The sequence below is a fragment of the Phyllobates terribilis genome, unplaced genomic scaffold, assembly GCF_046119375.1.
Source record: "Phyllobates terribilis strain yellow unplaced genomic scaffold, ASM4611937v1 Scaffold_1__5_contigs__length_1240528914, whole genome shotgun sequence".
Lineage (NCBI taxonomy): Eukaryota > Metazoa > Chordata > Amphibia > Anura > Dendrobatidae > Phyllobates > Phyllobates terribilis.
The window spans coordinates 970,433,239-970,458,885 of NW_027362761.1; positions in this window are offsets into that span (position 1 = coordinate 970,433,239).

Consider the following 25,647-nt stretch of genomic DNA (forward strand, 5'->3'; position numbering starts at 1 on the left):
ATGAGTGCCGTGCAGCGCTCGATGGTCCAGATGGATGGAGTGGAGGATGGCTGGTTGATGGACACCCCACGCAAACACGGCTACAGCGCCAACAAGGAGGAGGTGGAGTAATGTTTTGGGCTGGAATCATGGGGAGAGAGATTGTCGGCCCCTTTAGGATCCCTGAAGGCGCTAAAGATGAACTCCATAATGTATGTGGATTTTCTCAAACAGCACTTCCTGCCATGGTTCAAGAAGAAGAACCGCGTATTTCACAGCAAGATTATTTTTCTGCATGATAATGCACCATCTCATGCTGCACATAAAACATCTGCATCTCTGGCTGATATGGGCATAAAAGGGGACAAACTTATGGTGTGACCCCCATGCTCCCCTGACCTGTACCCCATTCAGAACCTTTGGAGCATCATTAAAAGGAGTGTCTATGATGGCGGGAGGCAGTTCACATCTAAGCAACAGCTCTGGGAGGGTATTCTGTCCTCATGCAAAACAATTGAAGCAGAAACCATCCAAAACCTGACAAATTCATGGACGAGAGAGTTCAGAAGCTCCTTTCGAACAAGGGGTCCTATGTGAAAATGTAACATCACCTAGAATAAAGTTTTGAGTTGAAAACTGTTTGATTTCAGTTTCTAACAACCTGCTAATGCTTATAATTTCAAAAATGACCATTTTTTTGGTCTTTATTAAAATGAAAAGGTTGATCGAAAAGTTTGGGGGATCTAAGAGTGTGGCAACCCAGTAGTCATGATTACTTCGAATTCTGACAATATGAGGGTCATGCTGCAGGTAGTGCAGCAAGAAGGCACTTATGTGTCTTGCGCATCTCGGAGGCCCAAAATTATTTTCCGGGCTAGATGCAGCTAAAAATTATTATTAATTTTAAATCTGGTGAAGCTTTAGTATAGATGGCCTAATAGGATCAGTGCTGCACACTGCTGCAAAGCCCAAATTATTTTCCAGCCAAGATACAGATAGTAATTTGAAAGCTTAAAACGGTTAGTAGGGTGATTTTAACCAATCATCAAGCTTTTACTCTCCCCAGGATGACACAGGGGTAGAAAAGTCGTTTCGGATCCATGATTTGTTCATCTTTATGAACGTGAGTCTGTCTACATTATCAGTGGAGAGCCGCGTGCGCTTATCTGTCAGCACACCACCAGCAGCGCTGAACACACATTCAGACAGAACGCTGGCTGCGGGGCATGACAAGATCTCCAAGGCGTAAGTGGCTAGCTCCGGCCATTTATCCAGATTGGAAGCCCAAAAAGAGCAAGGGTCCAGTGACACAGTCGTGGCTTCAATGTTTACTTGGAGATACTCCTGTACCATCGTCTCTAGGCGTTGACTATGTGTCAGACTTCTTGTCTCCTGTGGCCTTGCAAAGGATGGGCTAAAAAAGTGGTGAAATGATTCCGCAAAATTGATGTTACCAGCAGATACTGTGGTTCTGTTACGGTTTGAGTGCTGAACACTTGACGGTCCCACGGTTGGCAAGTTGGAACTGTGAGATTCACTACGTGCACCACTGGTGTTTTGTGGAAAAGCACATGTAAGATTCTGCAACAGTCTCTGCTGATACTCCTGCATGCATGCATCCCTTTCTATGGCAGGAATAATTTCGGCAAATTTACTTTTGTACCGGGGATCTAACAGTGTGGCAACCCAGTAGTCAGGATTATTTCTAATTCTCACAATTCGAGGGTCATGTTGCAGGTAGTGCAGCAAGAAGGCACTCATGTGTGTTGCGCATCCAGGAGCACCAAGTCCCTGTTGTGTTGGTGGCGAGGTAACAATCATGCTTCCTTCCTCTGTCCTCTCCCCCCAACCTCGCACAACAGAAATGTGATCAAGGTCTCCCTCATCTGATGAGTCTTCCATCAGTTCGTCCTCCACTTCTTCCTGGGCTCCTGCACCTTCCTCACTAGTTTGGCTGCTACCATGCGCCCTGGTAAAACCATCTCCCCCACCCTCACATGCCTGCCGCCTTGGTGCTGCCGACCGTCTGGACCTTGCAGATGTTAGCCCTTCCGCATACAACTCCTCCTCCTCTACTTCCTCCACCTCCTCTTGTGCCACCACCTGACTCCGAATTCTGTTTAACATGTGCTCCAGCATGTAAATCACCGGAATAGTCATGCTGATAATGGCATCGTCAGCACTAAACATCTTCGTCGCCATTTCAAAACTGTGCAGAAGGGTGCATAGGTCCCTGATCTGAGACCACTCCTCCAGCGTGATTTGCCCCACCTCTGAATCTCGTTGGCCCAGGCTATACGTCAGAACGTATTGCACCAGGGCTTGTCGGTGCTGCCACAGTCGCTGCAACATGTGCAGAGTTGAATTCCACCGGGTAGGCACATCGCATTTTAGCCGGTGAAGTGGCAGGCCCAACGATTTCTGTAGAGATGTAAGTCGCTGAGCTGCGGGATGCGAACGGCGGAAGTGAGCACACAGCGACCGTGCCCTCTGCAGAAGGCCATCTAGTCTGGGATAGTGGGCTAAAAATTGCTGGACAACCAGGTTCAACACGTGAGCCATACAAGGCACGTGTGTGACATTGCCCCGGCGAAGGGCCGCACCCAGGTTTGCAGCATTGTCGCACACGGCCTTCCCTGGTTTCAGGTCCAGTGGAGACAACCATTCATGAAATTGGTTCTCCAGAGCTGACCACAACTCCTCAGCTGTGTGACTCACATTTCCCAGACATTTCAATGTAAAAACCGCCTGATGACGTTGAGCCCTACTGCCAGCATAGTAAGGAGGTGTGCAGGATCCCTTCTGCGCAGTTAGAAAGCTTGTGGCATGACCAGACAGGCTTTGGGTGCAGGTGGAAGACCGAGAGGAGGTTGAGGAGGCAGAAGCAGTGGAGGAACTTTGACATAAAGAGGATTGACGCACAACTCGTGGGGACGGCAAGACTTGGACAGCAGCCCCTTGTCCTGCTGTCACCATAGTTACCCAGTGCCCAGTCAGCGACATGTAACGCCCCTGTCCATGCCTACTCGTCCAAGTGTCTGTGGTGAAATGCACCCTGTCACACACAGAGTTTCTCAAAGAAGCGGTGATGTTGTGTGCGACATGCTGGTGGAGCGCAGGCACACCTTTCTTTGTGAAGTAGTGCCGACTGGGCATCTGGTACTGGGGCACTGCGACTGACGTAAGGTTTCGAAAATCATCTGTGTCCACCAGGCGGAAAGGCAGCATTTCTGTAGCCAAGAGCTTGCAGATGGTGAAATTCAACCTCTTAGCTTTCTCATGGCTAGGAGGAAATGGTCTTTTACTTGTCCACATCTGAGGGACCGAGGAGGACTGGCTATTGTGCTTAGACGGGGTTGATAAGGGTGTCCCCGGCAAACTGCCGGTCTGTGAGGAAGATGCAGGCGGACATGTTAGGTTGCCTTGATCCAAAGGTGGTGCTATCGATGTCGGACAGCGCTCAACACCAGCTGGTGTTACCACCTCCAAAGAAAATGATGACCTGCCAATCACGCTGGCTGTTGCGGGTAAAGAGGTGGCAGGTCTGCGCCCCAAAACAGGTGTGACTGCTGTCCCCCCAGTCACAGAGGATGAAGAGGCCGCGGATGCACAAGATATGGCAGACGGTGGTTAGCCCGGCCGGCTAGGCCGCATTGTAACACACTGAGCTTCCCACTGCAACTTATGCTTCATGTCCATGTGCCGGTTCATGCATGAAATACTCAAACTATGTATTTTTTGGCCTCTACTTAGCTTTTGCTGACAAATGTTACAGATAACACAAGTTGGGTCATCTTTATCGATCTGAAAAAATGCCCAGGCTATGCAAGGCTTAGCACCCATGCGACCTGAAGAGCCACCACGACTTGTGGTGAGAGGCAGAGTTGTGTTTGAGGATGCAGTTGTTGACATGCTTCCAGTACTACGTCTCTGTCCAGGAAGGCGCAACCTGACCTCGTCGTCACTAGCATCTTCCTCCACCTCCTCTGCTGACCTCATCTCTTGGCTGACTGTGGGTTGACAGTAAGTGGGATCTCCAACCTCATCATCATCACCCTGTGCGTTATCACACCCGTCGTCCTCAGAGCCAACCTGTTCCTGCCCTGACAAAAAACTAAAGTTGTCGCTCCAATCAGGTATTTGAGTCTCATCATCGTCTTCCTCATTGTCTCCACCAACAGGAGTTACAGTTTGGGAATGAGGGTCTAGATTATGGTCAGAACCTTCTGCGTCTGGTCCTGGATCCGACTCATAAAGATTCTGGGCATCAGTGCAGATCATTTCCTCGTCTGGATTCACAGAAGCGCTGGAGTCGACCTCTGATTCCCAGGCTATAGTATGAGTAAACAGCTCTGCAGACTCAACCATCTGTTCTACCTCATACTCAGACGGGCAGCTGGAGATTTGGGAGCTGTGAGGAAGCAAGTGCGATTGGGGTGACACCTTTGAGGACTGGAGTATTTGTGATGTTGAAGTTGATGTGGAGGAGAGCCCACTTAAAGGAGCACTTGATATCCGTTGAAGCACCTGCTGTTTTTGTGCCTCATCTGGAATTTGTAGCGATTGGCGTGGCCGTAAGAAAGGGATCTTATCACATTGTCCGCTAAAAGAAGTAGACATTTTAGTTTGGCTGGAAGATGGTCTTTCTTCTGCAGATGTTACTGTTGCTTTAACACCTACCCCACGGACACAACCTTTTTTCCCCTTCCCAACACGCCTATTCCCCTTTCCACCAGCAGCAGGCCTTTTTCCACTCATTTTGGTGGTTAACTAATTCACAACTCTGGAGTTGTTTGCACAAAAAAACAATGGATGGGAACCGAGCAGAGCTGAGTGGCCAAACTGTGGTATTAGGCCAAAACTATTGGCTGGGTTAGATGCAGAAAAAAATTATATTCAATTTGCAACCTGATGGAGGTCTGTATAGATGGATTAATAGAACAAGTCCCACACACAGCTAGAAGCCCAATATTTTTTCAGAGGTAGATGCAGAAAAAAATATATTCAGTTTGCAACCTGATGGAGGTCAGTATAGATGGACTAATACAACAAGTCCCACACACAGCTAGAAGCCCAATATTTTTTCAGAGGTAGATGCAGAAAAAAATATATTCAGTTTGCAACCTGATGGAGGTCTGTATAGATGGATTAATAGAACAAGTCCCACACACAGCTAGAAGCCCAATATTTTTTCAGAGGTAGATGCAGAAAAAAATATATTCAGTTTGCAACCTGATGGAGGTCTGTATAGATGGATTAATAGAACAAGTCCCACACACAGCTAGAAGCCCAATATTTTTTCAGAGGTAGATGCAGAAAAAAATATATTCAGTTTGCAACCTGATGGAGGTCTGTATAGATGGATTAATAGAACAAGTCCCACACACAGCTAGAAGCCCAATATTTTTTCAGAGGTAGATGCAGAAAAAAATATATTCAGTTTGCAACCTGATGGAGGTCTGTATAGATAGATTAATAGAACAAGTCCCACACACAGCTAGAAGCCCAATATTTTTTCAGAGGTAGATGCAGAAAAAAATATATTCAGTTTGCAACCTGATGGAGGTCTGTATAGATGGATTAATACAACAAGTCCCACACACAGCTAGAAGCCCAATATTTTTTCAGAGGTAGATGCAGAAAAAAATATATTCAGTTTGCAACCTGATGGAGGTCTGTATAGATGGATTAATAGAACAAGTCCCACACACAGCTAGAAGCCCAATATTTTTTCAGAGGTAGATGCAGAAAAAAATATATTCAGTTTGCAACCTGATGGAGGTCTGTTTAGATGGATTAATAGAACAAGTCCCACACACAGCTAGAAGCCCAATATTTTTTCAGAGGTAGATGCAGAAAAAAATATATTCAGTTTGCAACCTGATGGAGGTCAGTATAGATGGACTAATAGAACAAGTCCCACACACTGCTAGAAGGCCAAACATTTTTTCAGAGCTAGATGCAGAAAAATATTATATTCAATTTGCAACCTGATGGAGGTCAGTATAGATGGACTAATAGAACAAGTCCCACACACAGCTAGAAGGCCAAATATTTTTTCAGAGGTAGATGCAGAAAAAAATTATATTCAGTTTGCAACCTTATGGAGGTCAGTATAGATGGACTAATAGAACAAGTCCCACACACAGCTAGAAGCCCAAATATTTTTTCAGAGGTAGATGCAGAAAAAAATTTATATTCAGTTTGCACCCTGATGGAGGTCAGTATAGATGGACTAATAGAACAAGTCCCACACACTGCTAGAAGGCCAAACATTTTTTCAGAGCTAGATGCAGAAAAATATTATATTCAATTTGCAACCTGATGGAGGTCAGTATAGATGGACTAATAGAACAAGTCCCACACACAGCTAGAAGGCCAAATATTTTTTCAGAGGTAGATGCAGAAAAAAATTATATTCAGTTTGCAACCTTATGGAGGTCAGTATAGATGGACTAATAGAACAAGTCCCACACACAGCTAGAAGCCCAAATATTTTTTCAGAGGTAGATGCAGAAAAAAATTATATTCAGTTTGCAACATGATGGAGGTCTGTATAGATGGATTAATAGAACAAGTCCCACACACAGCTAGAAGCCAAATATTTTTTCAGAGGTAGATGCAGAAAAAAATATATTCAGTTTGCAACCTGATGGAGGTCTGTATAGATGGATTAATAGAACAAGTCCCACACACAGCTAGAAGCCCAATATTTTTTCAGAGGTAGATGCAGAAAAAAATATATTCAGTTTGCAACCTGATGGAGGTCTGTATAGATGGATTAATAGAACAAGTCACACACACAGCTAGAAGCCCAATATTTTTTCAGAGGTAGATGCAAAAAAAAATATATTCAGTTTGCAACCTGATGGAGGTCAGTATAGATGGACTAATACAACAAGTCCCACACACAGCTAGAAGCCCAATATTTTTTCAGAGGTAGATGCAGAAAAAAATATATTCAGTTTGCAACCTGATGGAGGTCAGTATAGATGGACTAATACAACAAGTCCCACACACAGCTAGAAGCCCAATATTTTTTCAGAGGTAGATGCAGAAAAAAATATATTCAGTTTGCAACCTGATGGAGGTCTGTATAGATGGATTAATAGAACAAGTCCCACACACAGCTAGAAGCCCAATATTTTTTCAGAGGTAGATGCAGAAAAAAATATATTCAGTTTGCAACCTGATGGAGGTCTGTATAGATGGATTAATAGAACAAGTCCCACACACAGCTAGAAGCCCAATATTTTTTCAGAGGTAGATGCAGAAAAAAATTTATTCAGTTTGCAACCTGATGGAGGTCAGTATAGATGGACTAATAGAACAAGTCCCACACACTGCTAGAAGGCCAAACATTTTTTCAGAGCTAGATGCAGAAAAATATTATATTCAATTTGCAACCTGATGGAGGTCAGTATAGATGGACTAATAGAACAAGTCCCACACACAGCTAGAAGGCCAAATATTTTTTCAGAGGTAGATGCAGAAAAAAATTATATTCAGTTTGCAACCTTATGGAGGTCAGTATAGATGGACTAATAGAACAAGTCCCACACACAGCTAGAAGCCCAAATATTTTTTCAGAGGTAGATGCAGAAAAAAATTATATTCAGTTTGCAACCTGATGGAGGTCTGTATAGATGGATTAATAGAACAAGTCCCACACACAGCTAGAAGCCCAATATTTTTTCAGAGGTAGATGCAGAAAAAAATATATTCAGTTTGCAACCTGATGGAGGTCTGTATAGATGGATTAATAGAACAAGTCCCACACACAGCTAGAAGCCCAATATTTTTTCAGAGGTAGATGCAGAAAAAAATATATTCAGTTTTCAACCTGATGGAGGTCTGTATAGATGGATTAATAGAACAAGTCCCACACACAGCTACAAGCCCAATATTTTTTCAGAGGTAGATGCAGAAAAAAATATATTCAGTTTGCAACCTGATGGAGGTCTGTATAGATGGATTAATAGAACAAGTCCCACACACAGCTAGAAGCCCAATATTTTTTCAGAGCTAGATGCAGAAAAAAATTATATTCAATTTGCAACCTGATGGAGGTCAGTATAGATGGACTAATAGAATGATGCTATGCCCAAAAGATTTTACTTCACTAGGTGCAGTAAAAAAATTGGTATTCTATACACAGGTGTTATATCTTGCAACACAGATAGGCTACTCCACTGACTAACACACTCTGCAATAGGCCAAAATGGATTAGCTTTGCTAGATTCAGCCAAATGCTGTGAAAAAAACTTGCACAGCACTGGCACAGACGTGCCTGGCAAAAACTGATAGGAACTGATGTAACCTAGTCCTGAAAAGGACTCCAATTACAATTAGTCTTTACGCCCACAATCTATCTATTTAAGAGCACAGACCTGCCTGATAAAAGTCGTAGGAAATGCTGTAACCTAGTCCTTAAAAGGACTGCAATCACAACTATTCCCTACTCCCAAGCTATCTGTAGATTTGTGCGAAAATTGGCTTGAAATTAACAAGGTATAGTGCACACAGCAACAGCGGTGCCGTCTAACACGCAGCTGCAGCAGTGAGAAAATGGTGGCGACGGGGAAAATGGCTTGGTCTTATAGGGCAAGGACATGTGACATACACTGCCAATGACACATGCCCTTGCTTGTGTGAAAAAAAGCACTTCGCTCCGTGTGTGCGCTGCTGATAGGCTGACAGATTGCACCTCCCCACTGCAAATGCGGGAAAGAGAAAAAAAAATGGAGATCTTCATTGTTCCTGCAGAGATCCATCCCCTGCCCCTCCCCCCACCCCGCTGTACACTCAAACTGCGTATTAACATTAATTTTCATCATTACTGAGAAAAAATCCAGTTATGATTTTGGTGCACGAACAGTTATCGAACATAACCTCCGAATTTTTCTCAAATTGTTCGTGTTCGCCGAACGGCTCGAACACCGCCCAAAACAGCTCGAATTTGAGATTGGCGAACAGTTCGAGTAGAACAACGCTCATCTCTAATCATGAGGCCATCCATCTCCTTAGCTTTCTGTTCCTTGGAATGCAAGCGCATGTATGAAGTAGCGGCTAGGCCTGAGGTGGTCAGCGTTTTGGCGCATATCCTACCTCCTCCGAGGATTGCTGGATGTTTTCCTGCTACTATCCCAGTTCTATGACTCCTGTTAAAACAAAGCTTCAGGTGATGAATGATGGATGAGGTGGTGGCAAAGGAGAAAGAGCAGGAGCAACAGGGACCATTCACATCAATTTCAGGCCAGTCAACCACACATGTCTTGTAGGATATGTTTCTGTACCAAAAGGAGCGGTTCGGCCACACAGTTATAGGGCATACAGTGAGTGCAATGTCTACCAAAAATTTTGAGGCACTCCAATGCCCCTTGGAAGTGACATGGAGGTCAGAGGGCCTTAACTAAACCGTTTTTTCCATTTATAGCAACTGGGTCTCCTGTACACTGTTGGCCTAAGCAGTCAATGGAAGGCTTTCCAAAAATTGTGAGGAACTGCAATGCCTCTTGAAACAGACGTGGATTACAGCGTACTAAAAACCTTCTACCCATTATTGGGGTGTGGATCTCCCTTTGTGTTCACCTATGCATTGAAAAGCTAAAGCTGACTAAAATTAGGAGGCAATGCAATGCCTGTTGGAAGAGTCGTGGAAGTTAGAGGTAATAAAAAACATCATTTCAATGCCCCTTGGAAGAGCTATGGAGTTCAGAGTCGTTTAACAAGACGGTTTTAATGCCCCTTGGAAAAGTGGTGGAGGTCCCAGTAGCTTAACAAGACGGTTTTAATGCCCCTTGGAGAAGTGTTGGAGGTCGCAGTAGCTTAACAAGACGGTTTTAATGCCCCTTGGAAGAATGGTGGAGGTCGCAGTGGAATAAAAAGACAATATCAATGCCCCTTGGAAAAGTGGTGGAGGTCGCAGTAGCTTAACAAGAAGTTTTTAATGCCCCTTAGAAGAGACATGGAGGTCACAGTAGCTTAAAAAGACGGTTTTAATGCCCCTTGGAAGAGACGTGGAGGTCACAGTAGCATATCAAGACGGTTTTAATGCCCTTGGAAGAGACGTGGAGGTCGTAGTAGCTTAACAAGATGGTTTTAATGCCCCTTGGAAGAATGGTGGAGGTCGCAGTGGAATAAAAAGACAATATCAATGCCCATTGGAAAAGTGGTGGAGGTCCCAGTAGCTTAACAAGACGGTTTTAATGTCCCTTGGAAGAATGGTGGAGGTCGCAGTGGAATAAAAAGACAATATCAATGCCCCTTGGAAAAGTGGTGGAGGTCTCAGTATCTTAACAAGACGGTTTTAATGCCCCTTGGAAGAATGGTGGAGGTCGCAGTGGAATAAAAAGACAATATCAATGCCCCTTGGAAAAGTGGTGGAGGTCGCAGTAGCTTAACAAGACGGTTTTCATGCCCCTTGGAATAGACGTTGAGGTCACAGTAGCTTAACAAGACGATTTTAATGCCCCTTACAGGAGCCATGCAGTACAGCATATTAAAAACATTATTCCCATTATTGGGTAGTGGGTCTCCCTTAGTCTTTGCCTATGCCTTCCAAGCAAAAGCTGCCAAAAATTAGGACTGAGGAACTTGCAATGCTGGCAACACGGACCACGGTCACCCTGGTGGTATAGTGGTGGTAGAGGCTGAGGATAAGGAGAAGAACAAAAAACAGCCGAAATGAGGTAGCGTATACCCATGTGTGGGTGTGAAGCGGTGCATGGGAATACACCTCCCGAAATAACACAGTGGATTTGACTTTATGTTACTCTCCTGTCATTTGGTGGTCATGAGAAGTCTGGCCCAATCCAGCCCTTGTTCATTTTGATAAGGGTCAGCTTGTCAGCATTGTCAGTTGACAGACGAGCGCTTATCAGTTATAATTCCACCAGCGGCACTAAAAACACGCTCCGATAACACGCTAGCGGCAGGGCAGGGCAGGACCTCCAAGGAGTACAGAGCGAGTTCATTCCAAGTGTCCAGCTTGGATACCCAATAATTAAAAGGCACAGAGGAATCACGGAGGACGCTGGTATGGTCGGTAAGGTACTCCCTCACCATCTTTTGAAACTTTCCACTCCTTGTGAGAGTACCCCGTGCCTCAGGGCCTGTAAGCTGGGTGGGTCTCAGAAAACTGTCCCAGATTGTTGACAGTGTTCCCCTGCCTCTGCTGGATTGGAGTTGCGTCTCTCTTGCCTGTATGCCTTGGTTGGTCAACGAACTGTGACCTCTGCCGCTAGCGTGTTCAGATGGGAATTTTTTTTAACAGTTCTGCAGCAAGGGCCTTCTGGTACTGCCACATTTTTGTAGACCTTTCCACCTCAGGAATAAGAGAGTGAAAGTTCTCCTTGTAGCGGGGGTCTAAAAGTGTCACCAACCAGTAATGACTGTCACCCAACATTTTGACAACGCGAGGGTCACGGTTAAGGCAGCGTAACATAAAGTCAGCCATGCGTGCTAGACTGGTAATGGGCAAGACTTCCGTGTCCTCACCAAGATGACGACTGACCATGCTCTCCTCCTCCTCCTCCTCCCCCCTGTCCTCAGGCCACCCGCGCTGAACCGACGGTATGACAGTTGTACTACAACTGTCTACAGCGTATGATGCCAGCCCCTTTTCTTCCTCCTCCTCCTCTTCCTCTCCCTCATTGTCCCCCAATGCACGTAGGGATGAGATGAGGCTGGGCTGTGTGTAATCGCCTTCTTGATCCATCTCATCATACTCGGGCTGCAATGCCTCCTCTTTAATTCTCTCCAGAGAGCGTTGCAAAAGACAGACAAGTGGGATGCTGACGCTAATGATGGCGTCATCGCCACTCACCACCTTGGTGGACTCCTCAAAGTTTGTCAGGATGGTACATATGTCAGACATCCAGGTCCACTCCTGAGGTCTTATGTGTGGAGTCTGACCTGAATATCGACGGCCTTGTTGCAGCTGGTAATCCACAACTGCTCTCTTCTGCTCACAAATCCTTTGCAACATGTGGAGGGTAGAGTTCCAACATGTGGGGACATCACACACCAGTCGGTGTGCCAGAAGCTGCAAATGCTGCTCCAACGCAGCAAGGGCGGCGGAAGCTGTAGCCGACTTCCAAAAATGAGCTGACAGGCGGCGTACTTTGACTTGCAGATCTGGCAACTCGGGGTACGATTTAAGAAACTGCTGAATCACGAGGTTAAGCACATGAGCCAGGCATGGTACGTGTGTGATTTCGCCTTGCCTCAGAGCCGCCACCAGGATACGGCCATTGTCACACATGCCTGGATGTAGGTTCAGCGGTCTCAGCCTCAGATCTGCCTGCTCTTTCACAGCTGTCCACAACTCACAAGCAGCGTGAGGTTTATCACCTAAGATTATGAGTTTCAGCACAGCCTGTTGCCGCTTGGCGGAGGCAGTACTGCAGTGCTTCCAGCTTGTAACTGATGTGGTGATATCTGAGATGGAGGCTGAACATGAGGAGAAGGAGGAGGATGATGCGCAGGAGCTGTACTCTGTAGGGGCCACTCTGACTGACATAGGGCCCGCAATCCTCGGTGAGGAGAGGATGTGCTCCGTCCCAAGGTCCGACTGGGTCCCGGCTTCCTCTATGTTTACCCAGTGTGCCGTCAGGGAGATGTACCATCCCTGGCCACAAGCACTTGTCCACGTGTCCGTTGTCAGGTGGACTCTCCCAGTAACTGCGTTGTTGACGGCACGGCAGATGTTTTGGGACACGTGCTTGTGTAGTGCGGGGATGGCACACCGGGCAAAATAGTGTCGGCTGGGGACCGAGTACTGTGGGACGGCCACCGCCATAAGGTTGCGGAAGGATTCCGTCTCCACCAGCCTAAAAGGCAGCATTTCCAACGCAAGCAGTCGTGAAATGTGTGAATTTAGGACTGTGGCCTGTGGGGCGTTGGCTGCGATTTTGCTCTTTCATTCAAAGCTCTGGGATATGGACAATTGAACGCTGCAGTGGGACGTGGACGTGGACGTTGATGCTGTTTCTTGAGAAACTGCCATAACAAGTGAAGACTGAGAGGAGGGAGCATCTTTGCATGCAGTATGGACAGGGGATTGCCTTGCACGCACAACAGGGGGTTCTATTGCACGCACAACAGCGGAAGAAGCAGTGGTGACACCCGCTGACACTAGTCGTGAACCCTGGGGTTTGTCCCACAAAGTCGGGTGCTTTGCTGCCATGTGCCTGATCATGCTGGTGGTGGTCAGGCTGGTAGTTTTGTCACCCCTGCTGATGCTGGCATGGCAGGTGGTACAAATGGCCTTTTTGGGGTTATCAGCAGAGTCTTTAAAAAAATTCCAGACTCTGGAAGACCTACCGGTTGTACTGGCAACATCCCTCGTGTTGGTGTTACGGGGAACTGTTGCCCGCCTTCTGTGTGCGGCCACCACACTGCTTCTTCCTGCCTGTTGGGGTACTCTGCCTCCCTCCCCCTGTGTGCTGCTGGCCTCGCTCTGTGAGTCCTCCTGCCACATTGGGTCAGTTACTAGATTATCCACCACCTCCTCCTCTTCCACTTGCACACCACGATCCTCCTCCTCACTTCGTGGCAACTGTGTCTCGTCATCGTCCACCTCTTGTGACAAATTGCCAGCGTCGACTTCCTCTGCCCGTGGCTGTTCAAATATTTGGGCATTGCTACATGGGATCTCCTCTTCCACCACTTCAAGAGGAGCAGGCGAGGGGCACAAATATGGAAATGGACCAGTGAACAGCTCTTCAGAATGTCCACGTGTGGGATCAGTTGCTGTCTGACGACACTCGGCATGGTGGGAGGAAGGAGCATCAGGGTGAGGAGGAGTATGCGGTCGAGACTCACGGCTACTAAAACTTGACTGTGTGGAAGACAGACCGGAGGTGGTGGTGCCCAGGTAACTGGAAGTATTATCTGCTATCCAATTAATAACCTGTTCACACTGATCAGTTCGCAATACTGGTGTTGTAGTGTGCTTCCCTAGTAATTCGGTCAAGAAGTGGGAACGAGAAGATGTGGCTGTTGGTTGTGGCACATTTTCACCTTGGCCACGGCCCCGTCCTCTACGCGCACCATCACCAGAACGTCCAGTTCCACGTCCCTTGCCACGCGCCTTGCCCATTGTAAGTGAAGTAAAATAGCTGACACTCGCACTATCAATGGAAAAAGGGTAATAAAAAGGAGATTAGAACTGTGGAACTGCAAAACCACAGTTCTATTTCTCTGGTCTACACCAGACTCTTTTAAACAGATATATTTGTGTCTTAACAGTCAGGGAGACACTATTACAGTATTTTTTTACGGCAAAAAATGCCAAAAGCAGGATAATACAGAGATTTGACCCGTGGAACTGCAAAACCACAGTTCTATTTCTCTGGCCTACACCAGACTCTTTTAAACAGATATATTTTTCTCTGAACAGTCAGGGAGACACTATTACTGTTTTTTTTTACGGCAAAAATGCCCAAACCAGGATAATATGGAGATTTGACCCGTGGAACTGCAAAACCACATTTCTAGCTTTCTGGCCTACACCAGACTCTTTTAAACAGATATATTTGTGTCTGAACAGTCAGGGAAACTCTATTACTGTTTTTTTTTACGGAAAAAATGCCAAAAGCAGGATAATACAGAGATTTGACCCGTGGAACTGCAAAACACAGTTCTATTTCTCTGGCCTACACCAGACTCTTTTATACAGATATATTTGTGTCTGAACAGTCAGGGAGACACTATTACAGTTTTTTTTTTTACGGAAAAAAATGCCAAAAGTAGGATAATACAGAGATTTGACCCGTGGAACTGCAAAACCACAGTTCTATTTCTCTGGCCTACACCAGACTCTTTTAAACAGATATATTTGTGTCTGAAAAGTCAAGGAGACACTATTACTGTTTTTTATTACGGAAAAATGACAAAAGCAGGATAATGCAGACATTTGAACTGTGGAACTGCAAAACCACAGTTCTATTTCTCTGGCCTACACCAGACTCTTTTAAACAGATATATTTGTGTCTGAACAGTGACCGAGACACTATTACTGTATTATTTTACGGAAAAAATGCAAAAAGCAGGATAATACACAGATTTGACCCGTGGAACTGCAAAACCACAGTTCTATTTCTCTTGCCTACACCAGACTCTTTTAAACAGATATATTTGTGTCTGAACAGTCAGGGAGACACTATTACAGGTTTTGTTTGCGAAAAAAATGCCAAAAGCAGGATAATACAGAGATTTGACCCGTGGAACTGCAAAACAACAATTCTATTTCTCTGGCCTACACCAGACTCTTTTAAACAGATATATTTGTGTCTGAACCGTCAGGGAGACACTATTAATGTTTTTTTTTATGGAAAAAATGCCAAAAGCAGGATAATACAGAGATTTGAACCGTGGAACTGCAAAACCACAGTTCTATTTCTCTGGCCTACACCAGAGTCTTTTAAACAGATATATTTGTGTCTGTACAGTCAGGGAGACAATATTACAGTTTTTTTTACGGAAAAAATGGCAAAAGCAGGATAATACAGAGATTTGACCCGTGGAACTGCAAAACCACAGTTCTAGTTATCTGGCCTACACCAGACTCTTTTAAACAGATATGTAGGTGTCTGAACAGTCACAGACACACTCAATTTTTTTTTTTTTGGGGGGGGGGAATACCAAAAGGTTAATAAGACGCGTATTTGTACAGTCTGACTGAGAAAAAAAAAATACAGGATTTTGATGAAAAAAAAAGGATTTTTCCTGGCCCCTGAGACCAAGGGATAAGTCTAGCAATTTAACCAACAGGAGCACACAGGGCTGTAATGCAGTGTTTGCTGGTATAACCACTGCATCTCCTATACAGCCTGCCTGCCTGCCTGATCTCTGGGATGGATATTAGTCCTGAGAAGGACTGTTTGTTTGATTTGGCAGGTTTTAGAGACCCTACCCTACCTATTTCACACTATATATCTCTCCCTAACTCAGCATCTCCCCTACTGGTACCAATTTAATGGTGTGCCTTGTATAGCTGCTCTTCGCACGCAATATGGTGTTTCCCAAAAGTGGTTTAGAGAATGTAGAAGTGGCAATATGCTCACCATGCACCTCCTCCAATTGTAAATCTAAGAACTATATAGACAAAGAGTTAGTGACATGGGTAAATGACAAGTTGCAATGATTTAAATTCAGATAATTGATTAATTCTGGTATGGCAGATACATCACCCCACAAATGAGGAGGATGTCATCGCTGTATCTGCCATACCAGATTGCCATCCACATACAAATAGTTTCCTCCCAAAATGCCATGACTAAATTCGTAAGGGAAGGTGAATGTTTTCCACCCATGGCCACTCCACTATATTGCAAGTAATAACAACCATCAAACAGAAAATAGTTTTTCATCATTATAAACTGAGTTACTTGAATGATGTATGCACACAAATCCACTGAATAGCCGCTATATTTTGCTAGATGGAACTCTAGCAAAATATCTATTATATGCTAACTCAACATAAAGTAGCACGTGTTTATGAAGTGTAAAGGAATAGATACATGGCTTTCAAAATATTTTAAAAATATGAATCTGAAAATTGATACATGTATTTGTATTCAGCCTCCCTGTGTCAATACTTTTTGAGACCACCTATCGCTCCAATTACTGCTGCAAGTCTTTTGGGGTATGCACATATAGAGAATGAAATTAATTTTTGCATGCTAGCTCTAGCTCAGTGAAATTGGATGGAAAGCGTCTGTGAACAGCAATTTTCAAATCTTGCCACAAATTCTCAATGGGATTTAGGTCTGGACTTTGACTGAGCCATTCAAACACATGAATATGCTTTGATGTAAACCATTCCATTGTAACTCTTGCAGTATGTTTAGGGTCGTTGTCCTGCTGGATGGTGAACCTATTCCCCAGTCTCAAGTCTTTTGCAGCTTCCAACAGGTTTTCCTCCAGGATTGCCCTGTGTTCAGATCCATCCATCTTCCCATCAACTCTGACCAGCTTCTCTGTCCCATTCTGAAGAAAAGCATCCCCACAGCATGATTCTACCACCATCATGTTTGACAATGTATGTTTTCAAGGTGATGTGCAGTATTAATCGTCTGCCACACATAGCGTTTTGCATTTAGCCCCAAAAGTTTTACTTTGGTCTCATCTGACCAGAGCACCTTCTTCCACATGCTAACAGTGTCCCAAACATAGCAAGTTAACTATAGAAACTGGCTTGACAACTCCAATAGTTGCTATTTGCACCAATCCAAGTTGCACCAAAATTTGCACTCTTCAAAGAATTTTACTCCAAAATTTTGGCAAAATTATTTGATGAATCGTGGCCATAATATCTATATAACAATGAATAGTGCCAACACATTGCAGTTTTATATTATGGCTTCAATATGGATGTATTTCTTAAAGGGAATCTGTCATCCCCTGGAACTTTTCAGACCGCTAATATGGGCTTACAGGTGATAGAAATGTGAATCTATACATACCTCTATGGCCCATATTAGCAGTCTGGTTGCTATGTAATAGGAGAAATAATTTAATAAAAAAGCTAAGCTTCGCGTCCCCCGGACGCCAAGAAATGGCTGCCTACTAGCCCTATTTCCATACTCACCCCACCTCCCCTGCACATCACAGGGCCCTGTGACGTGCAGTTCCCGGCCGGATCCCGCACCAGCACTGTTTCCTCTGTACGGATGGCGCTCTTCTCCCTGCTGTCAGTGTAGTGTGGTGAGTCATTCTGCCTTCCCAGCACCTGTGCACAAGTTCCCTGCTGCATCAAAAGATTAAGAGATCTAAAGTAAGAATAAGTAAAAAAGTAAATCTACTTAAATGTCACCCCTCCTTTTTTATTGCAGCTTTTTTTATTCTTAAAAAGATCACTTCTATTTCTTTTAACCCCTTACACATCTATATCCAGTCTTACATACAAGATTATATGCATCCTTCTGATACTGACTATAGTCATAAAAATATAGCATAAAGAGTAACCGTAGTTTAACTTTTATTTCATAAATCAATAGTACACATGAAAATAAGAAACTTTGTGAAATAAACTTATTTCTTCTCCTGGATTGATCTTTCACTCTCAATTAATGGGTAAAATCCATTGTAAAGGCAAATTTTCCATTACTGAGATATGAGATGACAGTTGATGCTTTTTAAACTCTAGGGAGAGGAGGTGAGGTTTATTCTTTTGGTACTTTTTTGGTCATTTGATTTCATCCGCTACCATGGAAGTTTCCTTCACCTGTATCTTCACCCTCAAAGTTTCTTATTTACATGTGTTCTATAGATTTATGAAACAAATTTAAACAATGGCTACTCTTTAAAGCTCCTGATTCGGACAGATTTTCATAATTATTGCCCTTTAAATGTCAAATGGAATCTACCTAAAACTAACATATTTGTTGAACTGTTCATAACTTTATTTGCATTTTAATTTGCATTTAACTCTTTGCATTTTAAATGTCTGTAGTGGTGTTGGTTAAAAGTACAGATGACCATTCTACTGTCTACCTATGACCCTTGACTATCCAAAAATGGACAGATATTTAACACCAATTTAATCACTGTGTTCCATTGTTGGATGACTTAATTTCCTTCTATGACAGAATCACTGACTGGGTGGATCAGAGAAACGCAGTAGATATAGTATTATTATTATTATTAATAATATATCTTGACTTAAGCGATTTGGGTATACGTCTCCCATGCCCTATAGGCCACTGGGTTACCATCCTCAGCAAATGGGGGGCATTCCCATGCCTCCTAGGTTTGACAGGTTTTTTTCTCTCATTTCATTCTATGGAGTTCAAATGATGGAATTGTGTCCTATTTAAAATTGCACCCCAGAACTTTATATCTACCTGGAATTATTCCCCTTTGATTAATACATGCGCTGTATACTGTTTTCTGGCAGTTTGCCCTTACTTAAGATGGCGTTTCTCCTCTGAGATTTATGAGGACTGTGCTGGCGGTTTTGTACGCATGCGCAGTTGCCGATATTACATATGGCGCCGACACTCCCGGTTGCTGGAGCGCAGGTGCGCTCCAAAAAAGATAACTTCAACATGGCGCCGGTTCTTCCGGTTTGTGGAGCGCAAATGTGTTCCAAAAGAGATATATTCCTTCCTGACATGCGCATTAGTAGTAATATAGACGCCGAGTTTGGGCGCGATCTACGTTTAATGTGGGGTGAGTAATGTTAATGATTAGACATATACTGCTGGTGAATATGATTAATTATGATGATATATGAATTTTATCACTTTTGATATAGATATTGGTCACCTTATTGCACTTTGTCACTTTATTTAATACTTACACAGTATCTTATATGTGAAACAATCATGTCTGTAATTTAAATTATGTATAAAAATGAATGTCTATGTAAATTGCTGCTAATTGCTGTTTTAAATGAGCAGCCTTAAATACTCTGCACCTTGCACCTTCACATTGCTTGAGAAAGGTCCACAATATTGGACCGAAACATCGCCACAGCCACATGGGCTAATAAATTGGATATTTTTTATTCTCTATTTGTGTGCTGCCTCCATTTTTCGTGGATATTCATAGGTCTGGTATGTACCTGGGTGGCTGAGCACCTCCTGCTACAATTTTTGTGCTGCTTTTGTTTTCGTTTTTTGACTTAAGCAAAGCATTTGACGAAGTATCTCATACCATTCTTATTGAAAAAATGATCAACTATGGAAAGGACAAGGCAACTGTTAGGTGGATTCATAACTGGCTTAGTGACTGGACCCAAAGAGAGGTCATAAATTGTTCCACATCCCATCCAGTTGGAAGAATGCCTCAAGTGAGGTACCACAAGGCTTTTGTCCTGGGCCCTGTGTTGTTCAACATCTTTATCAATGATTTAGATGAAGAAATTGAGGGTAAACTGATTAAATTTGCTGATGACACAAAGCTAGGATAGCTAATACTAGAGAAGAGAGAGAGGATTCAAAAAGATCTAAACAAACTGGAACTGTGGGCAGCATCTAACTGAATGATTTTTAACAAGGAAAAATGCAAAGTCCTACATCTGGGCAAGAAAAATGAAAAAAGCTTATACAGAATGGGAGGAATAGAGCTAAGCAACAGTACATGTGATAAAGACTTGGTTATACTAATAGATCACAGACTGAACATGAGTCAACAGTGTGATGCAGCAGCAAAAAAGGCAAACACAATTCTGGGTTGCATTAACAGAAGTATACAGTCTAGATCACGTAAAGTAATTATCCCCCTTTACTCCTCTTTGGTCAGACTTCATCTAGAATACTGTTTCCAGTTCTGGACACCACATCTTAAAAAAGACATGAATAAACTGGAGCAAGTTCAGAGAAGAGCGATCAAAATGGTGACCGGTCTGCAAACAATGTCCTGTGAGGAACGGTTAGAGGATTTGGGATTGTTTAGCTTGCAAAAGAGAAGACTGAGAAGAGACTTAATAGCTGTCTACAAATATCTCAAGGGCTGTCACACTGTAGAGGGATCAGCTTCATTCTCATTTGCACAAGGAAAGACTAGAAGCAATTTGATGAAACTGAATGGGAGAAAATACAGATTAGATATTAGAAAAAACTTTTTGACAGTGAGGGTGATCAATGAGTGAAACAGGCTGCCACGATAGGTGGTGGGTTCTCCTTCAATGAAAGTCTTCAAACAGAGGCTGCACAGACATTTGTCTGAGATGATTTATTGAATCCTGCATTGAGCAGGGGATTGGACCAGGTGACTCTGGAGGTTCCCTCCAACTCTAACATTCTATGATTCTTTGATTCTAGGAAATACTATAACTTGAGAACAAAACATCATATACAGAACTATATATGACATCTTTTATAGAAATTATGTAGTTAATGTATTTGATTTTGTAATGACATGATATTTGTATGGAACAGGATTAATAGTAATATTAAATATTTATAAAGACAATAACTCTTTACATAGTAAACCAAACACTGCAGTCACTCCAGCTCTTTGAAAATGTTTTGTTTAGAAAGTCTAGAGAGGACTGAGATTTGCTTGACTGTTTACTCAGCTAATTTTCTTGAAAAATGATTATGGAAAAACAGTTCTAAACAAAGAAACCCAATACTGACTTCTTCCCACTACAGCACAGGTTTTGTTTCTTCTGACGGAATGGATTAATGTCAAAGTCAAAGTCTAGCGAAGAAAGTGTAAACAAAGCAAAAATAAACTGTTCGTGGCCTAAAGCTTAACCATAACATGTCAGTTGTGAGCACAACTATGATCAATCATATTCAATTGATAAAATGTGGCTAACTTGTGATAATCTTTTTGCAGTAGGTATTTATTCACACCACATTTTTGGATTATGTTAGTACTGTTGAAATACCTGCAACAAGCTAGAGACTTATTATACATTGGAGGAGTTACATTGCGGTGTCACCAGATAGCGCTCTTGTAGCTGTTGATGCCTAATAATGTGTAGTGTATCTAACCGTTTCTCTTGTTTAAACTGTCACCCTCTGGTACAGCAGTAGTCTTAGGATAAGTCTCGTTTTTCCTCTCCATTGATGATTTGTACAGTTCCTGTATGTCTCAAGTAAACTCTGTTTTCTCCCACAAATATCTGATTGCTGTTACTTCTGCTGAAGTCGATCAAATCTGCAACGGGTTATGGGCCCAGGAATAGAAGACAGCATAACTTGGTGAATACAAGGTATCTTTCAGAAAGGTTCATCTCTTCAAAACCAAGTAAGGTACACAAGGGAAAATGGCTGGCAGTTCAGAGTTGAAATTTACAGTGGCCAAACTGAATAATGATAACTACGAGCTATGGAAGTTTAAAGTGGAGATGTTACTATCCAAAGATGACTTATTGGAGGTGATTACTACGGATAGACTACAAGGTAATGATCAGGAATGGGAGAAGAAAAACAGACAAGCAAGGGCTACTATCAGCTTACAAGTGGAGGCTGACATAAAATGTGAAAGCACAGCGAAAGGAATGTGGGATACCCTGAAGGATACATGAAAGATCCAGCTTAAACAGCAAGTTATTTCTGCTAAGAAAACAGTATAAAATGAGCAAAGATATGGACATGCAACAAAATATAAATGCAAAGCTGGAAGTGATTGCAAAGCTGAGGTCAGTCGGTGAAGATATTAAAGACAGCCATGTAGCAGCCAGGATGTTATGTAGTTTACCAGATTCATATACTGCCCTAATTAATGCAATGGAGTCAAGACCTGAGGTAGACCTGTCATTAGTTTGTAAAGAACAGAATAAAAGATGAATATCACAGAAGAAAGGAACTTGTGCAGGGCTTTTTTCAGAAAATGATAGTGAAAAGGCTCTTAATGTCATACGTAAAAGACCATACAGTACAGATACAAGATCATGTTTCAGATTTAAGAAACAGGGATATTTAAAGAAAGACTGAACAATGTGGAAAGCAGAACAACAGAAGTTAGCTCTGAAAGGGACTAAACAAAAGGTGTAGAGCATAATCTCATGTGCAGACCATTGAAATGGTACATTTAAAGTTACAAATAATCACTCAATCAATAGCTGGTGCATTGACTCAGGAGCTACAAGTCACATGACTAGTGATAAAAATTTCTTCACAGAACTTAACTCAAGCAACAAGGAAGCAATATTCTTTGAAGACTGAAGAAAAATAAATACAGAAGGAATTGAACATGTAATTCTAGTCTGTCCTGATAAAAATGGGCAAAACTTAGCTATACCAGTAAAGGATGCTTTGTATGTTCCCAGTGTAGAAAGAGGACTGCTATCCATAAAATACATGACAGATAAAGGACTCAGTGTAAAATTCCAAGATGATGAATGTATTATCCTGGATAGAAACAAGGTAATAACTAGTGTTGAGCGAGCACTAAAATGCTCGGGTGCTCGAAGCTCGGGCCGAGCTCGCCGTGATACTCGGGTGCTCGCCCAATCCCAATCAGTCTATGGGAGACTCGAGCATTTTTGCGGTGGCACCCCCGGCAGTCTTTTAAAAGCCTAACAAGTGCCCAAAACGATAGTGACAGTGCTCAAATGACATGGGGACAGCATGGGGATAGCCCCAGGAAGCATTTCTGACCCCCAGGTCACTGCTGTCAACAACGTGGTCAGAGGTATTAAGCCACTTTTACGGGCTCACAATAAAACGTTCAAAAACGAAAGTGAAACTTTTTTCCTGTGAAATATGTTAAGGAACATCCTTTCCAGGGAAAAGACTTGTGTATAAGTTAAAATAAATGACCAAAAACAAAAATACTCCTCCACACCTTGGGCTATGTTCACAAGTAGCATTTTTTATGCGTTTTTGCACTTTTGTATTGCTTTCAACTATGACAAATGCATTCACCGGGAAATGTCATTTTAACATTTTACAACCTTATCTGGCCATGTGCTGTGTGACACATGCATAAAGTGCTGAAAAGACATGGGAACAGCATGGGGAAGACCCCTGGAAGCATCTCTGACTCACAGGTCACTGTCTAAAAGTGTGCCCATCATAAGTGATCCTTGCCGCATCAGAAGATGCAGACTTGCAACTATCCCCATGCAAGTTCTAGTCCCAGGGCAGTGTTCAATTGTACCTCCCCCATTCCTTGCAATACAAGCACAAGTATGCAGCCTGCCACCCACCCACCCCCAGGCTGCAATACCATGCTGCTTGCTTGCTTGAACTTGAAATTGGGCCTTTTAGGCATGTGGAGGCGGAATCTGGCCACCACGTCATGGCTGTGTTGGCGGCCAGGAATCCATACTCAGTCCCCAGCCGCCCGGCGGCCGGGAGTCCATACTCAGTCCCCAGCCGCCCCACGGCCGGGTGTCCACACACGGTGCCCAGCCGCCTGGGGGCAGCCGGGTGTCCATAAACGGTCCCCAGCCGCCCCTATTTCTCCTTGGAACATCCCCCCACACACTTTTCTTATCCCGGCCTGCTTTAGGCAGCATTGGACGAGCCCACCAGAGAACCAGACTCCTCCAGTGGGCCCTGACTTCTGCATCGGTGGAGTTGAGAGTGCCAAGGTGAGGAGCATGATGTTGATGACAGAAGTTAGCATCTGCTATGTTTTCTTTTAATGCAAGTGTAAGTGTGCAGCCTGCCACCCACCCACCCCCAGACTGCAATTCCATACTGCTAGCTTGCACTTGAAATGGGGCCTTTTAGTTTGGAGGAGGCTGAAGCTGGCCACTACCTCATGTCTGCTTCGGCAGCGAGGTATCCATACTCAGTCCCCAGCCGCCCCTATTTGTTCTGGTGTGCCTTATACATAAGATTAAGCGCGTATACCAAAACATTACCTGTGCCCTCCCCAGTGCATTTAGTGGGAAGGAGAGCCTATTCCGCTGTAGTGTGTGCATGCCAAACCCCTGTTCATGGTACATGTGAAGATGCCTCCCACCTTGCACCTGTCGTTGCAGACTTGCAACTATCCCCATTCAAGTCCTTGTCCCAGGGCAGTGTTCAATTGTACCTCTCCCATTCCTTGCAATGCAAGCGCAAGTATGCAGCCTGCCACCCACCCACCCCCAGGCTGCAATACCATACTGCTTGCTTGCACTTTAAATTGGGCCTTTTAGGCATGTGGAGGCGGAATCTGGCCACCACGCCATGGCTGTGTCGGCTGCCTGGTATCCATACTCAGTCCCCAGCCGCTTGGTGGCCGGGTGTCCCCGCTTGCTCCCCAGCATCCAGGGAGTGGCCAGGTGTCCATACTCGGTCCCCAGCCACCCCTATTTGTCCCGGTAACCTTTCCCACACTTTTCTTAGCCTGGCCTGCTTTAGGGCAGCATTGGCCGAGCCCATCGGACTATCAGACTCCTCCGGTGGGCCCTGGCTTCTCCATCAGGGGAGTTTAGAGTGCCAAGGTGAGGAGCATGATGAGGATGATAGAAGTAAGCATCTGCTTTGTTTTGTTGTAATGCAAGCGCAAGTAGGTAGTAGCGGCTAGGCCTGAGGTGGTCAGCGTTTTGGCGCATATCCTACCTCCTCCGAGGATTGATGGATGTTTTCCTGCTACTATCCAAGTTCTATGACTCCCATTAAAACAAAGCTTCAGGTGATAAATGATGGATGAGGTAGTGGCAAAGGAGAAAGAGCAGGAGGAACAGGGACCATTCACATCAATATCAGGCCAGTCAACCAGAGATGTCTTGAAGGATATGTTTCTGTAACAAAAGTAGCAGTTCGGCTACACAGTTATAGGGCATACAGTGAGTGCAATGCCTACCAAAAATTTCGAGGCACTCCAATGCCCCTTGGAAATGACATGGAGGTCAGAGGGTGTTAACTAAACCTTTTTTTCCATTTATAGCAACTGGGTCTCCTGTGCACTGTTGGCCTAAGCAGTGAATGGAAGGCTTTCCAAAAATTATGAGGAACTGCAATGCCCCTTACAAGAGCCATGTGTGGCACCCCAGGGGTCTGGTCACCACAGTAATAGAGATATTACGTCGGAGAGCAAGTGGGAGGTTTCCTTGTCAGGATCCCTTAAACATGCAATATCCTCCTGCCCCAGTCCTGGGAGGGGAGAATTCTGCCCTTATAAACTGGATCTGGGGCGGGGTTGAGTGAGTCAGAGAACAGAGAACAGTCAGAGTCAGAGTGAGAGCAAGGGAAAGTAACAGCAAGGAGCTCTGTAGGAGCTAGGAGCTAAAGACCAGGGGCTGGAAGCTGAGCAGAGCTCGCC